Here is a 24278-nt window from a genome sequence, read left to right on the forward strand (position 1 = left end):
AAAAAACAAGAAGTATTGAACATTCAAAGCTAACCTTCCAAGCTGACTTGACACTATCTTCCTAGATTTGAAGGCTTTTTGTTTTTTATATCCTCAGTGACACATAGGAAAGTGCTTAGCGTTTATGCAAAACTTAACAAACATTTGCTTAAGTTTTTTTATGTGTTTTTATTGTGGTAAAATATACATCATTTACCATTTTAATAACCATTTTTAACTGTATCATTTAGTGACATTAAGTACATTCACAGTGTTGTGCAACCATCACCACTATCTATTTTCAGAAATTTTCCATCAACCCCCAAAGAAACTCTGTACCCATTAAACAATAACTCTCCCTCCTCCCTGCAGCCCCTGTAACCTCTATTCCACTTTGTTTCTATGAGTTTGACATTTTAGGTACTTCGTGTAAGTAGAATCATGCAATATTTGTACTTTTGTGTCTTATTTCACCTAACATAATATTTTCAAGGTTCATCCATGTTGTAGCATAAAGATTTGCTTTCAAATATGTTCCTCTCCCTTTCCCCCAAGAGTGTTTAATTTCTGCTATTCAAAAAATAATATGTAAATATTGGGTTAATCTTTTAAAAAATTAGACCATACTCAGGAACTGACACATATTTTGGACCCAGAAGGAACCAGGCAGTGTACTAAGCATATAACAGACATTACATTATCCAGTGCTCACAGTCATAACAGTTGTGTTACTTCCAAAGACCCACAGTCGCAACATCACATGATATTGTAGCCAGGATATGATCTCAGTTCACTCTGACCCAGAGACCATGCTTTTCCCATTTCTCCAATGTTCCATGGAATTCAAATCAGAGAATGGTCTAACTATAAGCCTATTTCTAGTTTTTTAATATCTTTAACATTAGATTTATCTTTCTAGTTAGGTTTTATTTGTGCTGATAGAAAAACTAGTTCACACTAGTGGGGTTTACTGAAATCTTTGTCATGAGGTTACCCTCCAGAAACCTACTGAGGGGTACGTAGTCTCATCCAAGGACTCAAGCCTTCTGTGTCCAACCCAGGGTTCACTACACACCCAGCACACACATACTCGGCTTGCTGTTTTTCTGAACGCCTCTTGTTCTTTGCACATGCTAACCCCTCAGTACACTGGCACTGAACACGTGGTATCCTTGGCTTCTCAGAGAGGATCTAGGCTCCATCAGACATTAGTGCTGATGACTCCATGACCATTCTTCAACAAGCTATAGGTCCAGATGAAATTTTAAAGCCAAGATGGAGTTCGCCTCTGCATCTTCTGCCTTATACGGTCCCTTGAATTTCCCTCTTATTATTTTAATCCCTATCAAAAATAAACAAATGCACGATTACCTGTGATTCTTTAGGATACACTTACCATGATTACAGAGCTCACCATTCTTCTTGCCCCCCTGTGCTACCATTCCAGCTACCCCAGAGGAACCCTGCCCAGCCGCCCAAGAGCCAAAGGACCAGGGCCACTCTTCAGCTCAGATCTACATGATTGTCTGGAGATGTCTTTAAAAGGATGGAAAAAGGCTTCTGAAAAAAGGTATTTCATTTTCTAGAGGCTGAAAAAAGTGGGTCAGAGGTTTTTTCCAAATCTAGGGCAAACCTATTTTTTGGCTAAGGACTTTATAAGACATTGCTCTATTTAGCAAGCAAACTGCATTGCCACGTATCTGGCTCCTCTGAGAGAACTGTCTCCCTAAGTTTGGATCATCACTAAGTGTGTGATCGTGCATTCTTCACTCACGTATAGTTTAACCTTGACAGTGGCTCTCCTGGGACACATTGGGGGAATTAGCGTACACACTGGCAAGCAAATAGATAGCGCAGTTAATAGTTGGAATCCCAGCTCCAACACTACTTCCTGTGAGGTTATGAGCAATTCTCTGGACCTCTCTCTAGCTATCATTTATTTATTGCTGTGTAACAAAGCAGTCCAAAACTTGGTAGGCTAGAAACAATAACTTTTTTTTGGTTATCATTGTGTGGGTCAGCAATTTGGACTTGGTTCCACTGGGCAGTTCTTCTGGTCTCTATGGGGTCACCCATTTAGCTAAGTGAGACAGTGGCTCAAATGGGGCTGCCTGGTCTAAGATGGTCTCATTTACATGTTCGGCTGGGGCACCGCCGTTCTCCGCCCCATCACCGTTCCAGCAGGCTAGCTTAGGCTTGTTCACACAGTGGTCTCAGGGTTGTAACCACAACCTAAAGAAAGCAAATCCACGTGCAACACTTTCAAACCTCTGCTCACGTTTGTCATGTCCCATTGGCCAAAGAAAGTCTTATGGCCAAGCCCAGATTCAAAGAGTGGAGAAATAAACTCTACCTCATTTTGGGAGGAAAGGCAAAGTCACTTTGCAGAAAAGTATGAGTATGGGAATGGGAGGAATTATGGTAGCCACCTTGCAAACAAACTCCCTGTTTTCTCTATGAAATGGAAACAATAATATATGGAATGTAACACTATTGCGAAAACTAAACTTATTCCCTCCTCTTTGTCAGTTAGGTCACTAGGGCATAGAAATGGAAAAAGTGTGGGATAAGGTAAATTCAACCCTCATTATGGAGGGTTGATTGAGGTATTGGTTGATATTTATCTCAGCCAGCAATGGAGACTTACTGATACATCGTGCACAAGTTGAATGACATGATCTGAACTTGTTTAGGGAATGACCACTGTTTAAAATTATCTGCTTCATTTGTTTGTTTTCTTGTTTATCATCTATCTTCATCTATCCATGAGATTCTAAGTACCATGAGACAGAATAAGGATTCTGTCCAGTTTTCTATTCTGTCCCCAGCATGAAGAGCTTTGTCTGGCTCAAGAAATGCTTGCTGTTTAATTAAATGTAGTCCAAGTCACTTCGAAATTCCTCCTATGACATGACTTACAACCTTTTTTCACTGCACTCACCCATATCAAGATGCAGGATGTCCTCTAGTCCTCAATGTCCTCTGGTACTGTAAACAATCTCCCTTGTGTGTTCAGTGACAATTAGAGAAGGGAAGAAGTATCTCTTGATCTGGTTACTTCACTTTTGTTAAGATTGAATTTCTTGGCTCACGTGGAACTTTTAGGTAACTAAAATTCCTAGGGTGTTCTCTTACAAACTATTAGTCCAAATCCTAGCGTTCTCTCATCCCAAAATGGTCACTAAAAATAATTAAAATATCATGAATACACAAGTGTTGCCCCTGTTCAGTTTTGTCTTCAGTTTCTGGCTCATCATTCTAATTTGTCAAGATTGTCCTGAATCTACACTGTGTCATCAAATACATCTGCTTGCCTTCTCAGTTTTGTACCAAATTCAAATTTGATAAGCACACTTCCTCTGTCTTCAGCAAAGTAGATGGTAAAATGTTAGACAGGGAAGCCCTCCCATGGCGACCTGCCACTACCGTACCCCTGGACATCTTCCTCTAGGTTTAACCAGCACACACCACTCAACTCTCCTATCCTCCAGTTTTCATTTCTCTACCCTTTCCGAGCATGTCATTAGCAATTTGGCATATGTCTTGCTGAAATGAAGGTATCAAATGTTTGTAGCATTCGCTTTTATACCAACCTACTTAACCAATCCCATTTTTTTAAATAACAAGAAATGATTTGGTCATGGCTTGTTTTTACCTTCTCGTTGACTGATCTACATGCAGCCTTTCCTGCCACTGGGTCCGTTTTCTTTACCTTCCTTCTTAAAAAGAGGATGTTTCCAGGGGAGAACATCCCTAATTCACTTGATGTTCCGTCCTTCTACTAGGACTTCTCCTATTATTTCCTCATATCTTCTCACAGACTTCAGGCATCCCTTCTCTTTTGTAGCGGCAGTCTTCCTTCTTCATTGGATCATAGCCATTACCACTGCAGTATTTGTTCTCAAATCTGATTTTGTGTCAGAATCGCCCAAAGGGCTTGTTAGAACACAGATTGCTACATCTCACCCCCAGAATTTCTCATTCAACAGGTCTGACATGCGAGCAATCATTTACATTTCTAATAAGTTCCCAGCTAATGCTGATTCTGCTGGTCTGGGGACCACATTTTGAAAACCACCAACCTGATATATCCCATCTCATTAAAAACAAAACAAAACTTTTTCCTGATTTTATTAATACCTCCAAAAATGGTGCTCCTGTTCCCTCTTCCCTTTCATAGCCAGACTTCCTCACAACACTGTCTACTCTCACAGTCTGCACGTTCTCGCCTCCTGTTCACTCTGATACCCCAGAAACATCTTTTAGCAAATTTACCAATTGGTTTTCTTGTTGCCAAATACAAAGGTCATTTCTCTGACCTACTCTTATTCTCTCCCTTCACCACATTAAGAATGTCTTTCTTAAAATGCTTTTCTTCTCTTAGTTTGAAGATACCGTATTCTTTTATGCTTTGCCTCCTAATTCCCTGACTGCCTCTTCTCTTTTGCTGGCTCACCCTAGTCTATCCAAATTCTAAATGCTGGAGTGCTTCAGGGCTCGGTTTTAGACCTTCTTCCCTGTCTCATTCTTGCCCTAGAAAATACCATGGTAAAACCTTATACCATGGTTTTAAATACCATGACTTCCACATTTATACCTACTAGCCAAGACCTCTTCCCTGAACTTTAGACAGATATACAAGTAAAGATCCATCGTCCGCATTGGATGTCCCTAGATCATCTCAAAGTTAAATCTTTATTTATCAGCTTAAACCTAGTCCTTTCCCAATTATCCCTGTGGTGGAAAGAATTATGGCCCTCCCAAAGATGTCCGCATACTAATTCCTAGAACCTGAGCATATGTTACCTTACATGGAAAAAGGAACTCTGCAGATCCAGTTAAGATTAAGGACCTAGAGATGGGAAGACTGTCCTGGATTATTTGGGTGGACCCAGTATAATTACAAGGGTCCTTAAAAGCGGAAGAAGGAGGCAGAAGAGAGAAGTGACAATGGAAAAGAAAACTAGAGATATGACAGTATGATTATCCATTCTCTCCAACCCTCAACCCCTTAAAACCACCAATTTGATTTCTGAGTCTGTGCATTTACCTCTTCTGGATATTTCATATAAATGGAGGCATAAATTATGTGACCTTTTATGTCTAGCTTCTTCCACTTAGCATGTTTTCAAGGTTCATCCACACTGTAACATAGATCAGTACTTTGTTCTTTGTTATAGCTGAGTAATATTCCTGTGTATGAGTGTGTGTGTGTGTGTATTGTTTACCCATTTATCTGTTGATGAACATTTGGATTGTTTCCACTTTTTGGCTATTGTGAATAGTGCTGCTATGAACACGTATGCACATTTGTTTTCAATAGGTCACAAATCCCATTTTGGAATTTGGAATGCAGGCAGTGATTTCTAGACGTAAGCCTTATTTAGTTCTTGCCTGTTTCTGATTTTCTCCATATTTCTCAGGCCCCAGGATTTTTCAGAGTCATTGAGAGTAGCTTAATGGTCATTCCAGTTCATTATCATAGAATTCTTCATCAAGTTGTTTATTCTATGGATTAATACAGCAGGTTTCAAATTTAATAGGGCTAGAGACAGAACTGGGAGTAGGCTGGAAGAGATTAAGGAGAAGAGTGGTAGGTGTAGTTAAATTGATGACTTTTTAAAAACAAGCACATTACAAGATAATCAATTTACTCCTCCAGTGATAAACTTTATGTTTCCCGCAGAAATGTTAGTAACTTGCTACCAATGCTTTCTGAATTAGGTACTTGGAACCCCTTGGTAGTATGTTCAGCACCGTCTCCAGTGTTAAAAAGTTTTAATCCACAATTAGATATATATTAAGCCATTAAAATATCATTGCATTTTAATGATTTGAATCTACGAAAATATGTAAATTAGTAATGGCTTATTAAACTTTACAGTTTCGGGTTATCGTACAAAAAAGATCTGTACATATAAAATGTTAGAGAGCAAAACGCCTTTTGTGTATTTTATTACATCATCCTTCAGCAAGGATGACAACAATGGAAATGCTCATGCAATTCCGAATTTTAAAAAATAAATATATTCGCTGTCATGAATAGAAATTATTTCCATGAAAGCCAAGTACGCACAGTTGTTTGGGTCTAAGCGTGTTATCTTGATCCCTGGCACTCAATTTTGTGCTTTGGAAGGCTCTACTCAATTCAAAACATAAATTTGGAAAAGGCATCCTCCCTGGAGCCCTTTGAGAGCCTGTAGTTATGGTGGTTACCTAAATATTATTTCCATAGCTACGTTGGCTTCTAGCCACAGCTGAAATGCGTATCAACAAGCTTGGTGTGAAAATGGGCAGGAGGGGAAAAAAAGAGGAGACAGAGGACACTAATTTTCCTTCTTCGGAGTAGGAGGTATAATGTCTTTATAAAGTAATAATTAAAAGAAAAACAATTACTGGAGCCTTATCTGGACCATGCAGCTGTACTTCCTTCTTTTGCATTAGCAGTGTTTCTAAGGTTATGACAAACCATGAAAATTGCATCTTTAGAGGAGTTTTATTCCTTTTCCTATGATTTGATTGAAACAGACAGCTACATTTTGTGTATATATAATTAGGCAGTAAAATAGGCTTTGAAGGCAGGTTTCCATTTAGTATGTGAGTCACACACACAACAGCCTTTCATTCACCAGCCAAAGACTGATCTTTTTAATGCTTCAGCTCGCTCAACATGTTTTCTGAATGCTACATCTTGCACTGAGGGGGAAAAAAAGGGAAAGAAAAAAAAATCAGCTTTTCGCCCATATTTCTTTCTTTTTTTCATCTTCTTTCCAAAGGGAAAACAATCTGAAAAGCCAATCTAGGAAGTCTTTGGTGATTTAACCTTACGACAAACTGATTTTTATCGTCCTTCTTCCAGATTGTCGTCGGGCACCAGTGAATGCTTCGCCAGCTCCTGGCGTGTCTAATCCCTCTCATAAAAGGCCATTGTGGCAGTAAAACTGAGACCAATGGCTTTTTCATTCTCCACCTCTCAGCTCTCCAAAGTAATGGCGCTGGGTCTCCTCTTCGTGTTTTTCTTTTCAGATGCATAGTTTCTTCCTTTAACAAGGTTAAAAGGGGGGGGGGGCGGGGATGGAGGAAGAAGGAATCCAATCCCATTTTCTTAGTGCCGGTCTCGTACGTGGCATGAAGTGATTTTTTTTTTTCCTGAACTTGAATTAGGAAAAGCATTTGAGATACAGCCTGTTTTTATGAAAGTGATTTTCCTCTGAGATTTTGCGTACAATGAGAACAACCCCGGGTGTATTTTTTTTCTCATAATAGAAATCAGGCCTATCAGCTGTGCATCCTCATGCCTTATCTGATTAAAAAGCAGTTGTCTATTAATCTCCATCCTTTCATCTCCCTGTGTCCCATTTGCTTTCTCCTGTCCCGTTCTGACAAACCCGAAGATGGAGAGAAATAATATCAAGCTACTTGGCTGATTTAGGCAAGTGATAGTTTGTGTTTGTAGAATGCCTTTCATCTGAGGAACTCAAAGAGCCTGAGGAACATTATCACAAAGGGCCCAGCTCCAACATAAAGGGCATGGAACAGCTATAGTCATGTAAATCTAAGTTTCTAGAGTGATTAGTACCTAGGTAACCAAGAGAGATGAGCCAGGTTCTCTTTTCTGATGTGAAATTCGATGTCCATGCAGGAATTTCAATTTCCAATTCAGGCCCCACCACAAGATAAACTACTCAGTATTCAATTTACCTCCTGCGATGTCCCCCTGGGGAGCCTGCTCCCCAAGATGAAGGGCTTTACATGACAGGCAGGTGTATATATTTCTTCAGTTGGCCTAATCTAATAAAGCTGGGCATGATTAATATGTGCAAAATGTTGCCACGATAAATAATTCAGAATGAAACTGCCTTTTTTAGTTGTGCTACAAATAGATGTCAGTCTGCATTTGATGGTGCTTGTATCCCACAGGGACTCAGGACCAACTGAAAGGAATATAGTCCTTGTGCTGGTTCTGAGGAAAACACTGGGGACAGCTCCCCTGACTGAGCCCATGTGATTTTGCCTCAAACCAAATGAAATCTTTCAAAGTGGACTCTTTTTGCTGGTTCTGTTTTTGTGATTAGAAGGAGCAGCTTCCATTGGAGACTGTTGTACCTGTCAGGACTTCCATGTAAATCTGACACAGAGACTTCTTTTTTTTTTTTTTTAATTTATTTTGTTGAAGTAGAGTTGATTTTCAATGTTGTGTTAATTTCTGCTGTACAGCAAAGTGAGTCAATTATATATATATATATATATATATATATATGTATATTCTTTTTTTAATATTCTTTTCCATTATGGTTTATCATAGGATATTGAATATAGTTCCCTATGCTATACAGAAGGACCTGGTTGTTTATCCATCCTATATATAATAGTTTGTATCTGCTAATCCCAAACTCCCAATCCATCCCTCCCCCACCACCTTCCCCCTTGGCAACCACAAGTTGATACAGAGGCTTCTTATTGTAAGAGATGTATGTGTACATGGTCAAGGCCCAGGTTGAACATCAGTGTCTCTTCCTAACAGTCCACTTTTTTTTTGCAGACTTCCTCCTTCCTCTTCACAATTCTCCCTTCTTTCTACCTCACAATCTCTTTCCCCCTCCCAGTCTTATTCCCCCAAACTGTGGATTTTTTAAAAGAATTTTTTTTTCATGAAAACCATATCTTGAGCCAAATTTTTATTGCAGCTTATCTTGAAGTCATAAAGTTTGCGTTCATCATTTCCATATTAACCATAGAGACACACGGATCTATCTGGTTAGAACTCCACACTTCCCTAGCTTTATGCTTCTGAACTTCAGCGATGGTTTGCATTTACATGATAAAGCAGAACAGGCATTATTTTCCAGTTGGAGCCTTTTTGCTTAGGACAGTGAAATGGCAACATTATGAAAATGATCCCGCCAATGTCGGGAGTTTCCTGATAACTTTTGAATGCCAGTCTGTATTATCAACCTAGCCTAATTTTATCAATGGCTGTGATAAAACAGAGGAAAGCAATGTCCCATGTTTTTATTTGTGAACTAGGGAGACCACAGAAGTCAGTTATTTCACCAGTCTTAAACAGCTGATTGGAATCCTAGCTTTGTGTTACCCTGAAAGAGGCTGCAGCAAATGGCCAGGGATGGAGTGGAAGATGGCCAGGGATGGAGTGGAAGATGCCCAGTAAGCCCTCCTCCTGTGCATCCCATGATCACACAGAACCAGGACATGATTTTTCTGGGGCTGGCCCTGTTTTAGATGGGAAATTCTTAGTTAATATCCCCTTTAAGGCAAGCATATTTTTGCTGCTTATTTTAAACCCAATCCAGAGGAATATTCTACATTTAGGAAAGGAGTTCTTCATTGATTTTTTAATGAAGGAGTGGGGGCAGTAAGAGCGTTAAAGTTCCTCCTGCCCCCATCGTTTTCCCTCATATCATCCTCTTCTGTTTTCTTACTATCTGAAATTATCATTTTTATTTACCTGTTTACTTATTTCTCATTTTCACTGGTGTAAACTCCATGACAGCAGGGACTTTGGTATTTATAATAGATATACCTGGTGTCTATAACAGAGCTTGGCGTACAACGGATGCTCAAGAAATATTTGTTGATTGAATGAGTGAATGGATATTGATAATATGGTGAATGTCTAGAAATAGCTCCTTCTAACCAGATATATCAACATTTGATAGATTTCTGACTCTATAGTTCTATAAATATTTAACTAGTATAGAAATGACCTGATTATTTTGATTTTCGTTTGGTATAAACATCAAATCCACTAGAATTAATTACAAGCCAATGTCCAGTGACTCTCTACATCTACTTTATCATATCTACACTAAAATGAAAAATCATATGCAAATGAATGACACAGAATCAGTGCAAGATGCTAATGTGAAGTTATAATTTTGAAACAAAGCTTCGATGTAGGTTTTGGGTAGTTTATTGTATTCAAGTTCATTGATAGTCTGTGGAAGTCATACACTGCACCCCTACCAACTAGTGGATGAATCAAAGACTGGTGTTGCTAAATCCAGTCCTCTTACTGTTCCTGCCTTCTTTGGAGGTCATGGAATGCAGCGGTTGAGCATGTGGACTTCGAACTTGTGCAGGCCAAGCTCCAACTCTCCTACTATGTCTCCATTTCCTTCTCCCCAAAATGGGATAATGGTTCCCATCTCAATTTTGTGAGAGTGAGAGATTTTAAAAAGAGAATTATGTAAAACACTTAGCACCATGCCTGGCACATAGCACTTAATAAAAGTTAGCTCTAAGCGCTAAGAAGTAGAAGTATCATTATTCTCTTACTATTATTCCCAAGCCCAGTGTGGTTAGCCAGTCTTAATTTATGGAATCTTTTCCTTATGTCTACATTGTCTCCAGTTCAAGGTCTCCCTTCGTTAGCCTTTAGAATTTGTTTGACCCACTTTTGCTCTTTCATTGGAATGGATCAAGCAACAAACCTGCCTTTATTCATGGCTGTCTGTGAACTTCATTTAGTCTCCTAACCCAGCACCACCAGCATTATCCATCTTGCCCATCTCTGGAATCCCAGATTCTTAATTCAGCCACCACCGTGAGCCAGTCTCTCACTCTGGACTTAAAAAATGGTTTCAGGGGCTTCCCTGGTGGCGCAGTGGTTGGGAGTCCGCCTGCCGATGCAGGGGATGCGGGTTCGTGCCCTGGTCCGGGAGGATCCCACATGCCGCGGAGCGGCTGGGCCCGTGGGCCATGGCCGCTGAGCCTGCGCGTCCGGAGCCTGTGCTTCGCAACGGGAGAGGCCCCAACGGTGAGAGGCCCGCATACTGGGGGAAAAAAAAAAAAGGTTTCAAAGATGGCTCTGAGTAGCTAGAATATTAGAATAATCTTGCTACCATCTCAAACGTGTGGTCTTGGGCAAAATACATGCAAGCTGAGCTTTCACGTTTTCAGCTACAAAATTAAGGGAGTCAGAGTAGAATATTCTTTAAGGTCTTTTCCAGCTAAAAACATTTGATTCTAATTATGTAATCTTTACTTCCATACCTGGTCAGGTTGGATTTTCAAAGAATTTCTACTATAGCAAAGTATTCAACCTCACTATTATTTTATCAAATATCAAACTACCTGATCTAGATTGCACATTTGCTATTTTGTCTTTATCTCAACATCCCCCATAGCTGTCAGTTTATAATATCAGTTTCTAACATACTCTTAAGCTCATATGTATAGAACTGACTTGACTCCTCTATCAATTCATCCTGGAAATGCAATTTCAGTATATAATACTAGTAAATTTATTCTACCTGTTTGTATGACCCATAGCAGTCAAGATGCAGTATCATCCAACTGCAGGCTTATTTGATAGTTTGACTAGTCCACATATAAAATGAAAATGCATTGCATTTACAGATGGCTTTATATTTTCAAAGTACATTCATACACATTATCTCTTATGACCCTCACAAACTAATGAGGTAAGTAGAGCAAGCCTTATTGTCCCAGTTTTTAACAAGAAAAACTGGGGCACAGCAGAAAATGTAAGTGGCTTGCCCTAGGTACCACAGTTGATTGGTGACATCTAGGACAAGAGCTTGGGATTCTAACTCTGAATTCAGGGTTCTTTCCATGGTGTCTGCCCCCATTCACAGCCTGCGCGTCCAGAGCCTGTGCTCCGCAATGGGAGAGGCCACAACAGTGAGAGGCCCGCGTACCGCAAAAAAAAAAAAAAAAAAAAAAAATTATTTGGACTAGAAACCATGGTGGGTTTAGACTTAACTTTTTAACCTTGGAATAATTGTATGGCTTGAATTACAGAAACGAGTGAAAAGAACAGTGGAGTACAGGTACAGTCATATGATGTTGGTTTTTAGGAAGATAACATGGACTCACAAGAAAAAGGGGTGGCAGTTGGTTTTGGACTCATATAGAGTTGGGTTCAAATTCGAGCTTGCTGTCTTTCTAGCTACAATAATAGGAGTTACCATTTGAATGCCTGTTTTATACCAAGTATTATGTTACACTCATTATTTCATTTAATCCTGCAAGTAACTGCCTGAGTTAGGATGCCTGGCACATAGTAAAAGCTCAATTGATGTGTGTTAACTTATTTAATACTAGAGTATGGGCCTTTTTCTATTTACAAGGAAGCCAAAGCTGAAAGAAGTTATATTACTTGCACAAGATCACACAGCTAATAAAGTTACCTTTCTGGGTTGGTTATGGGTTAAATGAAATACTCTGGTTAAAGGTTTAGTACGATGCCTGGCACACAGAGAGCGCTTAAATAAATATTAGGATAAAACATCTCATAGAAGTCAGCTGATATGGAATGAATGAGGAACAATAAGGAGAGCAGTAGCACAACTATTTTTGAATTTTCAGCAGTTTAAGGCAATGTGCTCAGAGTTGATAGAACTTCAAATGACCCATGTAAAGCAAATATTTGATGAGACGTTTGCTTTCATGCTCAGCCATGGCCGCTGTTACTTAGTTTTTTCTGTCTCATAATTTGAATCCTAAGCATAAAAGAGACAACTAAATGACTTTTTGTGGAATAGCCTCCATTTTCCATATTTACTAGTGGTTTAAGAATAGTTTCTGTAGGGATATAAAATGTTACTTGATACTCCTGACTTGTATAATAACTTAATAACTCTTTGAGGTGTTGATATCAAAACATAAGCTTTATTGAAAACAACCTAAATATCCATTCAGTCTGTTCAGGCTTCTATAACAAAATATCATAGACTGGGCAGCTTCTAAACAAGAGAAATTCATATTCTGCAGTTCTGGAGACTAATAATCCAAGATCAAGGTGTCACCAGTGGTGAGAGCCCACTTCCTCAATGAAGCACTTCCTTGATGATGGCCATCTTCTTAATGTAACCTCACATGGCAGAAGGGGCAAGCTGGCTCTTTGGGGGTCTCTTATAAGGGCACTAATCCCATTCATGAGGGCTTCCCCCTCCTGACCTAAGCAACTCCCAAAAATCCCACCTCCAAATACCATCACATTGGGCATTAGGATTTCAACATATGAATTTGGATGGGGGAGGACATAAATATTCAGTCCATGCAATTCATCAGTTGGAGAACTGACATAATAAATGACAGTATTTCTATCCTGAAGATATTATGCAGCCATAAAAAGAAAAAGAATGAAATCATTTATAGGTACTGAGCTGAGAAGATGTTTATCATTTATTTTTAAGTGAAAAAGTAATTGCAGAAAAGTTGTAATAGTGCAATTCCTGGTTTAGCAGGAAAAAAACTCTATATATCATTTACGTACTTGTAAATGCATGGGAGAAAGTTATGGGAAGACACCTACTAAACTACTGGGAGAAGTTTCTACCAGAGAACGGAATGTGGTTAGGAGGAGAGTGACAGGAAGCTTATGCCTTTTTACTTCATATAATATGTATTCTATCCTTTTTTTTTTTTTTAAGCTTTTTAAGATGAGCATGATTACTTTTATTTCTTCAATTTAAAACTCAGCAGGGGTTCTATCAACATAGTGCTGTAAACATACTATGTAATTCCCCTTACACCCTAAACTCCACTGAAATGATAGAAAATCATCTTTTAAGAGGGCTGCAAAACAACATGGGTTACCATGAGAGGTCCATATATTTTGAGAAATTCCTGGAAGATAGAAACCAGTGGATAGAAGAAAGCTACTACAAAGGTGATACCAGTAATCCCAATAATGACCTACCATGTATAAAGTTCAATAGGGGTCCCAGGATAATTCTCAGGGCACCTGAGAAGCTGCATTTGAAAAAGCTGTACTATAGGGTCCAACTCCTTAAGAAACTGAAGTGAAGGCCTCTAGCATGTGAGTTCAAATTGGAGAGGAACCCCATGTAACACAAAGTCTACTGAGGAGGGGAAATATATGCTGGATTCGACTGCTGTCCTTTCCTTTTATGTAGCGTTTGCTGCTAGAATAAAACCTTGAATAAGGATCTCTGAAGTGGGAGTCCTTACAGGTGCCATACAGGTGGCACCTCAGGTAGCTTACAGATGCCCAGAGGAGCTCCCAACCCAGAATATAAGCCAGGAGTATACTCTTCCTCCCCAGATGGTGAGATAGCACCAGATATTTGAAGGAAAACATTTTGAAAAATAGGCTCAAAATTCAGGAAGCAGAAGAATTAAGTCCTGAGGAAAGGTCTCAAATAATAGAATCGTGTATTTAAACTAGAAAAAAAAATATTAGGGTGAAATATTCAAGAGAATATTCGTGAAAGAATAGGCTGATGTGAAACAGAAACATTAAGATTTTCAGAAATAAAAATTATGATTATTAAAGAGGGGAGGGACAAATTAGGGATATGGGATTAACAGATATAAACTACTATGTATAAAATAGATAAGCAACAATGATATACTGTATAGCACAGGCAATTATAGCCATTATCTTATAAAAACCTATAATGGAGTATAATCTGCAAAAATACTGAATCACTATGCTGTACACCTGAAATAAATACAATGTTGTAAATCAACTGTACGTCAATAAAATATTATAATTATTGAAATAAAAATCCTTGATAGGAGAAGTAGCAGAATGGATTTGCTATGATCCAGTCAGTGCACAGGGAAACTGAGCCCACGTCTTTACCAGAATGCAGCTCAGAATGACAATGTGATGGGCGGAATTGTGTTTCCTCCAAACTCATATGTTGAAATCCTAACCCCTAGTACCTCAGAATGTAGCTATGTTTGGAGATAGGGCCTTCAAATGGGTAATTAAGGTTATATTAGGTTATATCTGTGGGCCCTAGCCTGACTGGTGTCCTTCTAACAAGAAGAAATTTGGACACACAAAAAGACATACCAGGGATGCTTGCCGACAGAGGAAAGGCCATGTGAGGACACAGCAAGAAGGCAGCCATCTTCAAGCCAAGGAGAGAGACCTTGATCTTGAACTTCTAATCTCCAGAATTGTGAGAAAATAAATGTCTGTAGTTTAAGTCATCCTGTCTGTGGTATTTGATGATGGCAGTCCTAGTAAGCTAATACAGACAGAAACATGGAAAGTATGAGAAAATAGTTAGGAAACACAGAAGATATACCCACAAGCTTCAGTAAGTATTCACTCAGACTTCCAGATAGGTAGAAGACAGATAATGGAAGAAAGAATACAATCAAGAAAAATTCTTAGAACTGAAAACAAGTTACTACTAGTTAAAGGAGTTTCAGGTTTGCTGAGCAAGATTCATTTTTAGAAGACCCACACAATTGTGAAATTTAATAAATTAAAAAAAAAGTGATGTGAGGGTCTCTTTGAATACAGTAACCTATTTCCAAGCAAAATGCACCAACAGTGAGATTGTTATAGCCTAACAATAGTTCTTGATGTCTTTTCTGTCTCCTGTTGGTAGAATCAAGGTTTAGAGGTGGATCAAGGCTTAGAAGCTGCTTCTATAGATCTCTTATTTCTTTTAAATAAGGAAATTGAGTCACAGAGAGATTAACTGGCTGGGTGTTTATAAAAACATAGTTTCAATTCTTTTTGACACTCTTTCACAGACCCCTGTAGGGGTGGAGTCTCTGTTCCTTCCCCTTGAATCTGGATGGGCCTGTGACCACCGGAACTGGTACAGTATGGCACTAGGGTTTCCCAAGACACTCCTGGTTTTGGCACTGCAAAGCTCCCAAGAAACTCCTCAGAACCAGAGAAGAGACCTAAGTGCCTTCCAAGGTTGGACCCTAAAAGGCCAGGTAGCTATCACCTCATTCACTAGGTCTCACTCTTGGAGCCCTGAGAAGCCGTGTAAAGAGTTTGACCATTGTGAGCCTACCAGGTTGGAATGCCCATGTGTAGGTATTTTGATTGACAGTCCCAGCTGAGCTCAGACCTTCAGGCACCTCTCCAAGGTGCCAGAAATGTGAATGAAGCTGTCTTGGACTCTCTAGAATAGCCCATGCTCTGACTGAGTACCACCAAGTGGCCTCTGTCAACACCACACAGAAGAGAAAGATTCGTCAGCAAGACCTGCCCTTATTACTGACCCTCAAAATCATGAAATATATAAAACTGGTTGTTATTTTAAGCCACTAAATTTGGGAGTTGTTTGCTACATAGCTGTAATTAGAACAGTGGCTGAAATTACCAGTAGATTCTCAGGTCACTTCAGTTCTGGTCCAGTGTTTGGTCTATCACAACTCAGCATTGTGATTTTTTTTAATTAATTAATTAATTAATTATTAATTTTTTTTTGGCTGCACTGGGTCTTTGTTGCTGTGTGCTGGCTTTCTCTAGTTTGCGGCGAGCAGGGGCTTCTCTTCATTGGGGTGCGCGGGCTTCTCATTGCAGTGGCTTCTCTTGTTGCAGAGCACAGGATCTAGGCACATGGGCTTCAGTAGTTGTGGCACACGGACTCAGTAGTTGTGGTGCATGGGCTTAGTTGCTCCGCGGCATGTGAGATCTTCCCGGACCAGGACTTGAACCCATGTCCCCTGCATTGGCAGGCAGATTCTTAACCACTGTGCCACCAGGGAATTCCCATGATTTTCTTTTTCCTTTCAAAATTACTATAGATTCTCTTCCTAAATTTAGCCATAGCTTTCTAGATATTAGATACACTTATTGGTCTATAGTAAGTGGATGTTAAACTGTCTTTTGATAAAGGAATGATTATAAAGATTTTTTAAAAAGCAGATATTTTGGGCTCACAGTATATTTTTATATCAGTCTTCATCTAATCAGGGAGAGGAACCAAATAGTAATTGAGCAGGGAAAGTTTAATATAAATAATTATTAAGTATAACAGGGGATTGTAGTAATGAGGGACTGGCTAATAAGAAGTTACGAGAACTTTAAAAAATGTAAGAATAAAAGGTATAATATGTAATATAATATCAGAAATAATACAGTATAATACAACCACTATCCCTAGTGCTGAGATAAAGCACCCAAGGAAGAGTTCTCTGTTCCCTCACACCCAGAACTGAGATCCACACATTTTGGAGACACATGGCCTTGGTTCATTGGATGGCGGAGAAGTCTTTGCGGGGCCATGCCAGCAGAACTTGCAGGAAATCTGCTCCCTAGAGTGTTGGCGAAATCTGTACACAGGGAAGTATCTCACAAGAGGCGTTTAGCAATGGTGCTGGTCACCTGGGTGCCAAGGGAGGTTGCTGGTCACCATATACTGCAGGAGCCTGGTGAGTGAATATGCTAGAACCAGGATGCAAAACCCTTCCCTTCTTCAATGTCTCTCTAGTGCCCTCTACCAACAAAGTTTAATATTGTGCCAGCTTGCAAGGAAAACTATTTAAAAGGCTCAGATCCACTTTTACCAAGTGGGCAAAAAGGATGAATTCAGAGCTGAGTAACTCAAAAAAGATAACTGTGATAATTTTTATGAAATATACATCAAGATTTTGCTTTATCATGTCTTGAACCTCTCATACCAACTTCTGGGAAGGATTATCCAGATGTTTCCAAAATGTGCATATTTTAGATGGTGATGGTCATATTGAAATATCAAACTCATTTTCCAATCATAACTTTTATGTGAATACCATGTTTTAGAGTATCAAAACATTAAATGTTGTTTCCAAAATGATTATTTAAAACCCCATTAGTGACAGTAAATAGGCACAAGGTTTTAGGGAGATGGGGATATTCTAAAATTATATGTGGTGATGGTTGCAAATTTCTGTAAATGTACTAAAATTCATTGAATTGTACACTTAAAATTAAGGGTAAATCTTATGGTACATAAATTCTATCTCAATAAAATTGTTTTTTTTTTAAGTCAGACACTAATTATATGCTAAACTTTTCAAATGGAAAAATAGACAATATATATTTAAAGGTCTGAGAAGTGCTAGGTAACCTGTTTTTCCACTGCTAATTCATTTAACAGTTTTAAGACTTATCAGATATTACATACATATCCAGTGCCTACATTTTTTCCTTTTTATAATATTTTTTCCAGAGCTCCGATATTTCATAACTTCCATAAAGCTTTTCTGACTCCTCTTGTGAATGATATACCACTTCTAATTATTTTTTCCATTAGAACATCTTTGAATGTTTTGGGAAATATTTTTAGAATATTTTGTATAATCATCTTTAATATATAGTTTGATTCTATTGGCAGCAAAATGATATTTATCATCCTAGGAACTTTCCTCTTTCTTACTCACTATTTATTCTATTGAATTTAAGTAAATTTTCTGAGATGGCTGCTGAGGTTGCAGATTATTTTTGTTTTCTTCTTGAAACAGTCTCATCTTGGAAGTTTTGTTTGTGACCTGGTGTTACTTATGGTTTTGACAACCTTGCTGCTGGAACTGGACATCCTGAGCCCTGTTTTCTGATACTGACCTGTGCCTCAGCTAAGGGATGCAGGGAGTTCATTAATTAGTTTCTTGTTTCTAGAGTGCAAGGGTTAATGACTTTGTAGAATTGTGTTCGTCACTAAGTGACCATCCAACTTTTTAAAAAAATTTGAAAGTAAAATATAAAAAATGGGTCCTTTTCAAGAATAAACCAATAAAGTTATTTTTTGTATTAAGTCTAGCACAGTGTCTAGAATATAGTTTGGTGTTTGATAAATGATATTTAAGTAAAGGAATAAAATAACAATGTAAAATAAACTAGTAAGATTTTAATGGTGTCAGCTACATTTTATATTGAGGCAGGTGCCTCAAATGTGGGTCAATGACAAACCTTCACTTTGGGTTTACAAATAGCTGTAAATACAGAAGCCTTTTACCTTAGACACATATGACCCAGTGGGATGTAAAGTTGGAATGGAAAGTTCCTTCTTATTTTTATCATCTAAACCCTGTTAAGAAAGGGAGAGACTAATTTAAAACAATACACTCATTAAAATTTTTATACTTTGGCAAGATAAATCTGTTCTAATATCCCAAGTTTCTTTTTCCTTAACTCATCAGCTTCCCAGAAAGTTACAGGATATACTGAATTATTAAGAACTCTAGGTATCTGAATAAAAAATTCTGATTATCTGGGTCTCTATTCATATTAGCTATTTCACTTCATTGCCTGCTGTGACTGTTCTGGGTTCCACTGAGGTCCTTATGATCTTGCTGCGTGAGGGACAGTCTCCTTGTTCAAGCAGCTCCCTGAGTCTCCACTTAACTCCCTCCACTTTGGGTTTTCTGTGCTAGAAATACTTGTTCATGACGGAATGGTCCTGCGGCAGACACAGCTGAATGGTCTCTCCTTCCCTGACCCTCCTTTCTCAGCTCAGATCTGTGTTCATCAATTAACCTCTAAAACTTCAACTCCTCTCTCTACCGATTCCTTTCTCTCAAAATGGGTGTTGAAGGCTGTTTCATATTAACAACAACAATAAAAGTCTCCTCCCAGACCCTATTCAAACTACCCTCTCTATTCCCTTTCAACAGCAAGCTTCTAAAAAGAGTAGGCTTCATTTGATCTCTTGATTTGCTCCCCTCTGTTTCAGTCCTGAACCCATTGGTTTTTGCTACCATTTTGCTTATGTTGCTCTTTCTACGATCACTAAGTCTTTCTCCCAAGTAAAAACCAATGGAGGCTTTTCAGTCTCACACTTACTTGATTTTCCCGATGCATTTTGAATTGTTGTTCACTCTCTCCTTCGCAGAAGTATCCCTTCCCTGTTGGTTTTTTGCTTTTCCTTTTATTCTCTCTGCTCACTCATTCATCATTCAAGCAGTTGTATTTTCTACCCCAAATTTAGATGTTGGTGTTCCCCAGGGAGACCATTTTTGACCCTATGTTCTGTTTGTTGACATATTTTGCTTCAATCAACATGTTTTCACTCATAAAGACCTATCTTTCAACAGGTTTACATTCATAAAGACCTCTCTCTGTTCTGGTTAGTTTATTTAATTTGGCTGTAGAGTATTCTTATAGAAATTGTACTTTCTAAGTTGAGAGTTTCTAAGTTCAGAGTTGGTTTACTACATGTTTATTGTTATCATTTGTCCACTGAATTTACATGTTGGCTTGAATATTATCTCAGTACACCTTGGGCTGCTTGTTAACCATTATGATCCCCTGCATTTTTTGGGAATCCTTTCTACTCTTCTCACATTTAGAAGTTCGATATAAGTTCATTAGTTTAACAAACATATTTTGAACATTACAATTTCCAAGAACTCTGCCAGGCATCATGTTATAAGAGATTTAAGAGTTTTCCATAGGCCTACTAAAGCTAGGCCATTCATTGCCTTGTGATAAACTCAGACTTCTCATCACGGGATAAAGACCATCATCCAGTCCAGTCTGGCTGAGAGCACCCTTTTATACATTATGAAAGGCTGCCCTTTCTTAGGCTGACCCAGTACAGAGCCAGAGCACATAGCTTGGTGAACAGAGCATGAGCTGGATGTCAGCTTCCATAGTTCCCTCTCTGCAGATTCATAATGGCCCTATTACAATAAGCCTTCAACCTACATCTATCTGACCACCATTCCTCCCCTTCAGGGTCCCTGTGATCTAGGTAAGCAGTGAACTAACACTGCTGTTCTCTTCTTTTTTGCCTCTATACCTATGTTCGCTGTGTTTCCTCTTCTTGGCATGACCTTCCTCCAGCTGCATCCTAATGTGGGACAACAATTTCACCTACTTCTTTCCTAGAGTCTGTACTGACTCTTTAGATAATGTTAGCTCTTCTTCTTCCCCAAAGTAATACTTTTTTACGGACTATCATAAATTAAATCCTCTCTGGAGTTTGGCAAGTGTCTTACCTCAACTATGAAATTTGAAGCATCTCTAGATCAGAGATGATGTGATGTCTTATTCCTTTTTGTATTTTCTGTGAACCTGTATAACACAATAGAGGTTGAATGAATATCTCAAACTTAATCTCAGGAAATGGGTTAATATTTATAAAATGCTTAACATAGTGCCTTTCACAGAGTAAGTGCTATACAGGTGTTTGTTAAGTAAAATGAAAGGTTGCCAGGTCCTGAGTTTGGATTTGAGAGGACTATTGTTATTATAATTAATGATAATTGTGTCCATAATTTATTTATAGACTCGAAATACTTTCCTCTTTTATCACTAGACTTTTAGTAATGTAGAACCGCAGAAACATTGCTTTCTTTTTATATTCTATTCCTTTTTCTAATTACATATCTTTTCTCTCACAATGATAGTTAAATCTCATTATATTTAATGATTTATCCATTTTCTGCTATAACAGTTTTATCAGTGACTCCTTGTGTTATAATCTCATTATTTCACAAAATTATATCCTATTTGTTAAGAATAGTAACTGTTACCATGATTTCATCTTCTTCAATGCTCTTTTTAATCTGTGTCATAGCCTTCTTTGTGTAAAGATTAAACATTTTTCTCTTCATTTAGTCTAATTCTATTCAGTGTTGCTTATATTATATAGTGTCTTTCACTGTATGTTACTATTTTAAAGAATTTAATTCTGTATCTGAACTGTTGGTTTCACTTCTACAACTCTATTTCTTTGAATAAGACAGAAAACATGCCCTGAAGAAATCTAAATTACCAAATACTTTTTTCTTTCTCCCAGTGTATAATATACCTGTGATGAAATGTTGAATCTTCATTTCTTAATTTCTATTGAATATATTTCTATGTGGGATTGATTTTTTTCCTTTTTTTTTTTTTTTTTTGCGGTATGTGGGCCTCTCACTGTTGTGGCCTCTCCCGTTGTGGAGCACAGGCTCCGGACGCGCAGGCTCAGCGGCCATGGCTCACGGGCCCAGCCGCTCTGCAGCATGTGGGATCTTCCCGGAACGGGGCATGACCCCGTGTCCCCTGCATCGGCAGGCGGACTCTCAACCACTGCGCCACCAGGGAAGCCCCACTTTTGTCTTTTTGACAATAGCCCTTCTTGTAGCTGTGAGGTTGGCATCTCACTGTGGTTTTGATTTGCTCCACTCCCCCTGTGTGTGTGTTGTGTTTCAGTCCTGATTTCAGTGTTGCAGAACAAGCTTGTTGTATGTGTGCACCAGGGGAATTTTTCTTTTCTTTTTTTTCCTTTGTGATTGAAATAGTTTATATAGAAAGTTACAAAGTGTTCAAATAGTGCATGTTGAAAATATTAAGTAGAACATTACAGATTTTTACCATATATAGCGCAGCAAGTGAATTTGACCTAAAACAAATAACCAAACAAAAACCTGAGTAAACAAATGGTAGGAAGCAAGTATAATCGGCTCCTGCTTGTTTGTATACACAGCATTGTCATTTGAGAGAATTTTACCCTATTAGGTTAATGCCAAAAATGTTCCAAAGCCAAGGAATAAATTGTGTTCCTGAATAACCCTTCCTTCTCAAAGACCTAGTAGCTTTTCTTCTTACCCTTTTAATATAGAAATTTCCAAGTATATATGTGTGTATTACATAAAGAATAATATTATGATTCCAATGTATACATCACCAGTCTCAAAAATGACCAGTCGTGGGCTTCCCTGGTGGCGCAGTGGTTGGGAGTCCTCCTGTCGGTGCAGGGGACGCGGGTTCGTGCCCCGGTCCGGGAGGACCCCCCATGCCGCGGAGCGGCTGGGCCCGTGAGCCATGGCCGCTGGGCCTGCGCGTCCAGAGCCTGTGCTCCGCAGCGGGAGAGGCCACAACAGTGAGAGGCCCGCATATCGCAAAAAAAAAAAATAAATAACCAGTCGTATGTCATTTTTAACCTCACTGTGCTACCCATCGTTGTAATTTTTTTTAATGTTTCAAACACTTCAGTTGTATAATAACAAGAAACTGATTTTCTTTTTTTTAATCCTGAGTCTTAGGTGCCACATCTTCTGCTTGGCATAGTATTAATCTCTGGTGGAAAGAAGACACAGTGGCTTTTCTTTGATTGAAAAGCAGTTGAATTCATTATTCTTTCAGGAAGAGAAGTCACCAGTCACCTGCTAATGTTTCTATGCTCAACCAAATGGGTGGAACTGTTGTCTGGAACTATGTGTGGGTGGCAGTCAAGTGCAGTGGTTAAGCAACCAGACTCGGGCCAGTCTTCCTCCATTAAATCTTGGCTCCACCAAGATTTGGCTTTGTTACTTGAAAACGCTCCTTATCTTTTCTCTGTCTCAGTCTCCTCATCTGATGATGATATCTCATGGGGCTGTTATGAAGATTAAATGGATCAATACATACGAAGAATTAGGAAGAATTTCTGGAACATGGTAAGTTGCACATATATTTCCCATTATTATTCACTGTCTTAAATTACAAACCTCTTTTAAGTTTGAAAAAGTTGTGCATCCTTAAGACATTTGTGGGTTTTGGGGGATAACAATGTAAAATGTTGAACAATTAAAAAAATTATAGATAAGTTGCCTTAATTGTGAGGGAAAATATATTGTCTTCTTTGCTCCTAAAAATTGTTTGACGCGATTACTTTTCAGTATTAAGTGTTTTAATTTCATGTTTTAAATTTAAAAAATCTCAGAGAAAAGAATTCTAGTTGGGACAGGTAATGTTTAAGAAAAAAAAATTAAAGCATGTGTTAGAACAGTTTGTTCATGTAACTTGTGTGGGAATTCCTCTAAAATCCAAGGAAACACCATGAGAACCCAATAAATAGAAAACATTAAAATATGGTTAGAAGAAATGTCCCTGGACATTAAATTCCATTCTTAGCAGATCCCCAATATGATCATTACGTCTTAAAAGTGTTTTAAAAAGAATACAAGGTTCTTCCCTGGATGATTTTAAGAATCTTGAAAAAAGACGGAAGGAAAGAAAAGAAAGGTGATTAAAATATTTTTGGAAGAAGAGGGTCCCCAGAGCAGGCTGGTATGCAGTGTTCATTGAGCTGAAGAAACCTTAACATACTGGCCCAGGAATCAGCCAATCAGGAGGCTGAGAACCATATTTCCATAATGATGATTGGCTGGTGGACTGGAAGCTCAGCTGAGCTGAGGATGGGACGGAAATGCTCTGTTGAGAAAATAGCAAAACAAGTTTCTGGCTTTCTGTTGTTTATTGCATATTCTCCAAATGATTGTAGTGATTCATCCTTTAGGAAAGCTTGTTTTGAAAACAAAAGAGGCACAGTTGTTCACAACGAAAGTGTTACTCAGCAGCCAAGGAGCTGAGTATAATCGTATTCTTTTATTTTTCTTTAAAATAAACCTGTCTCCTGATTTTTTCTAACCAAGTATGTTAAGACTTCCTAGGCGATTCATAAGGGTTTGATTTAAATTATAAATTAGACAAGGGCTATAATTTCTGATACGCTTTCATCCTTGCTTTATTAATCTGTCAGCTTTGTGAAGTACGCACAAATACAATGTAGTTTGTAAAGTGTGGGAAAGTCCTTAAATTCTAGTGCCAAGAGCGTATGAAATACTCTCACAATTAA

The 24278-nt window shown here is 38.5% G+C and overlaps 1 protein-coding gene across 2 annotated transcripts in view; it reads left to right on the top strand.

The window, feature by feature from the left end:
- Positions 1 to 1376: 1376 nt before the first annotated feature.
- Positions 1377 to 24278, top strand: part of ZNF608 (zinc finger protein 608) — a 131064-nt gene continuing 108162 nt past the window's right edge. For both annotated transcript variants that reach the window (XM_060008936.1, XM_060008938.1), the window contains exons 1-2: positions 1377 to 1549; positions 23006 to 23097. The gene's annotated coding sequence lies outside the window, so the exon portion shown is untranslated. The remainder of the gene's footprint in view (positions 1550 to 23005; positions 23098 to 24278) is intronic.

This window comes from Delphinus delphis, chromosome 3 (assembly GCF_949987515.2).
Source record: "Delphinus delphis chromosome 3, mDelDel1.2, whole genome shotgun sequence".
Lineage (NCBI taxonomy): Eukaryota > Metazoa > Chordata > Mammalia > Artiodactyla > Delphinidae > Delphinus > Delphinus delphis.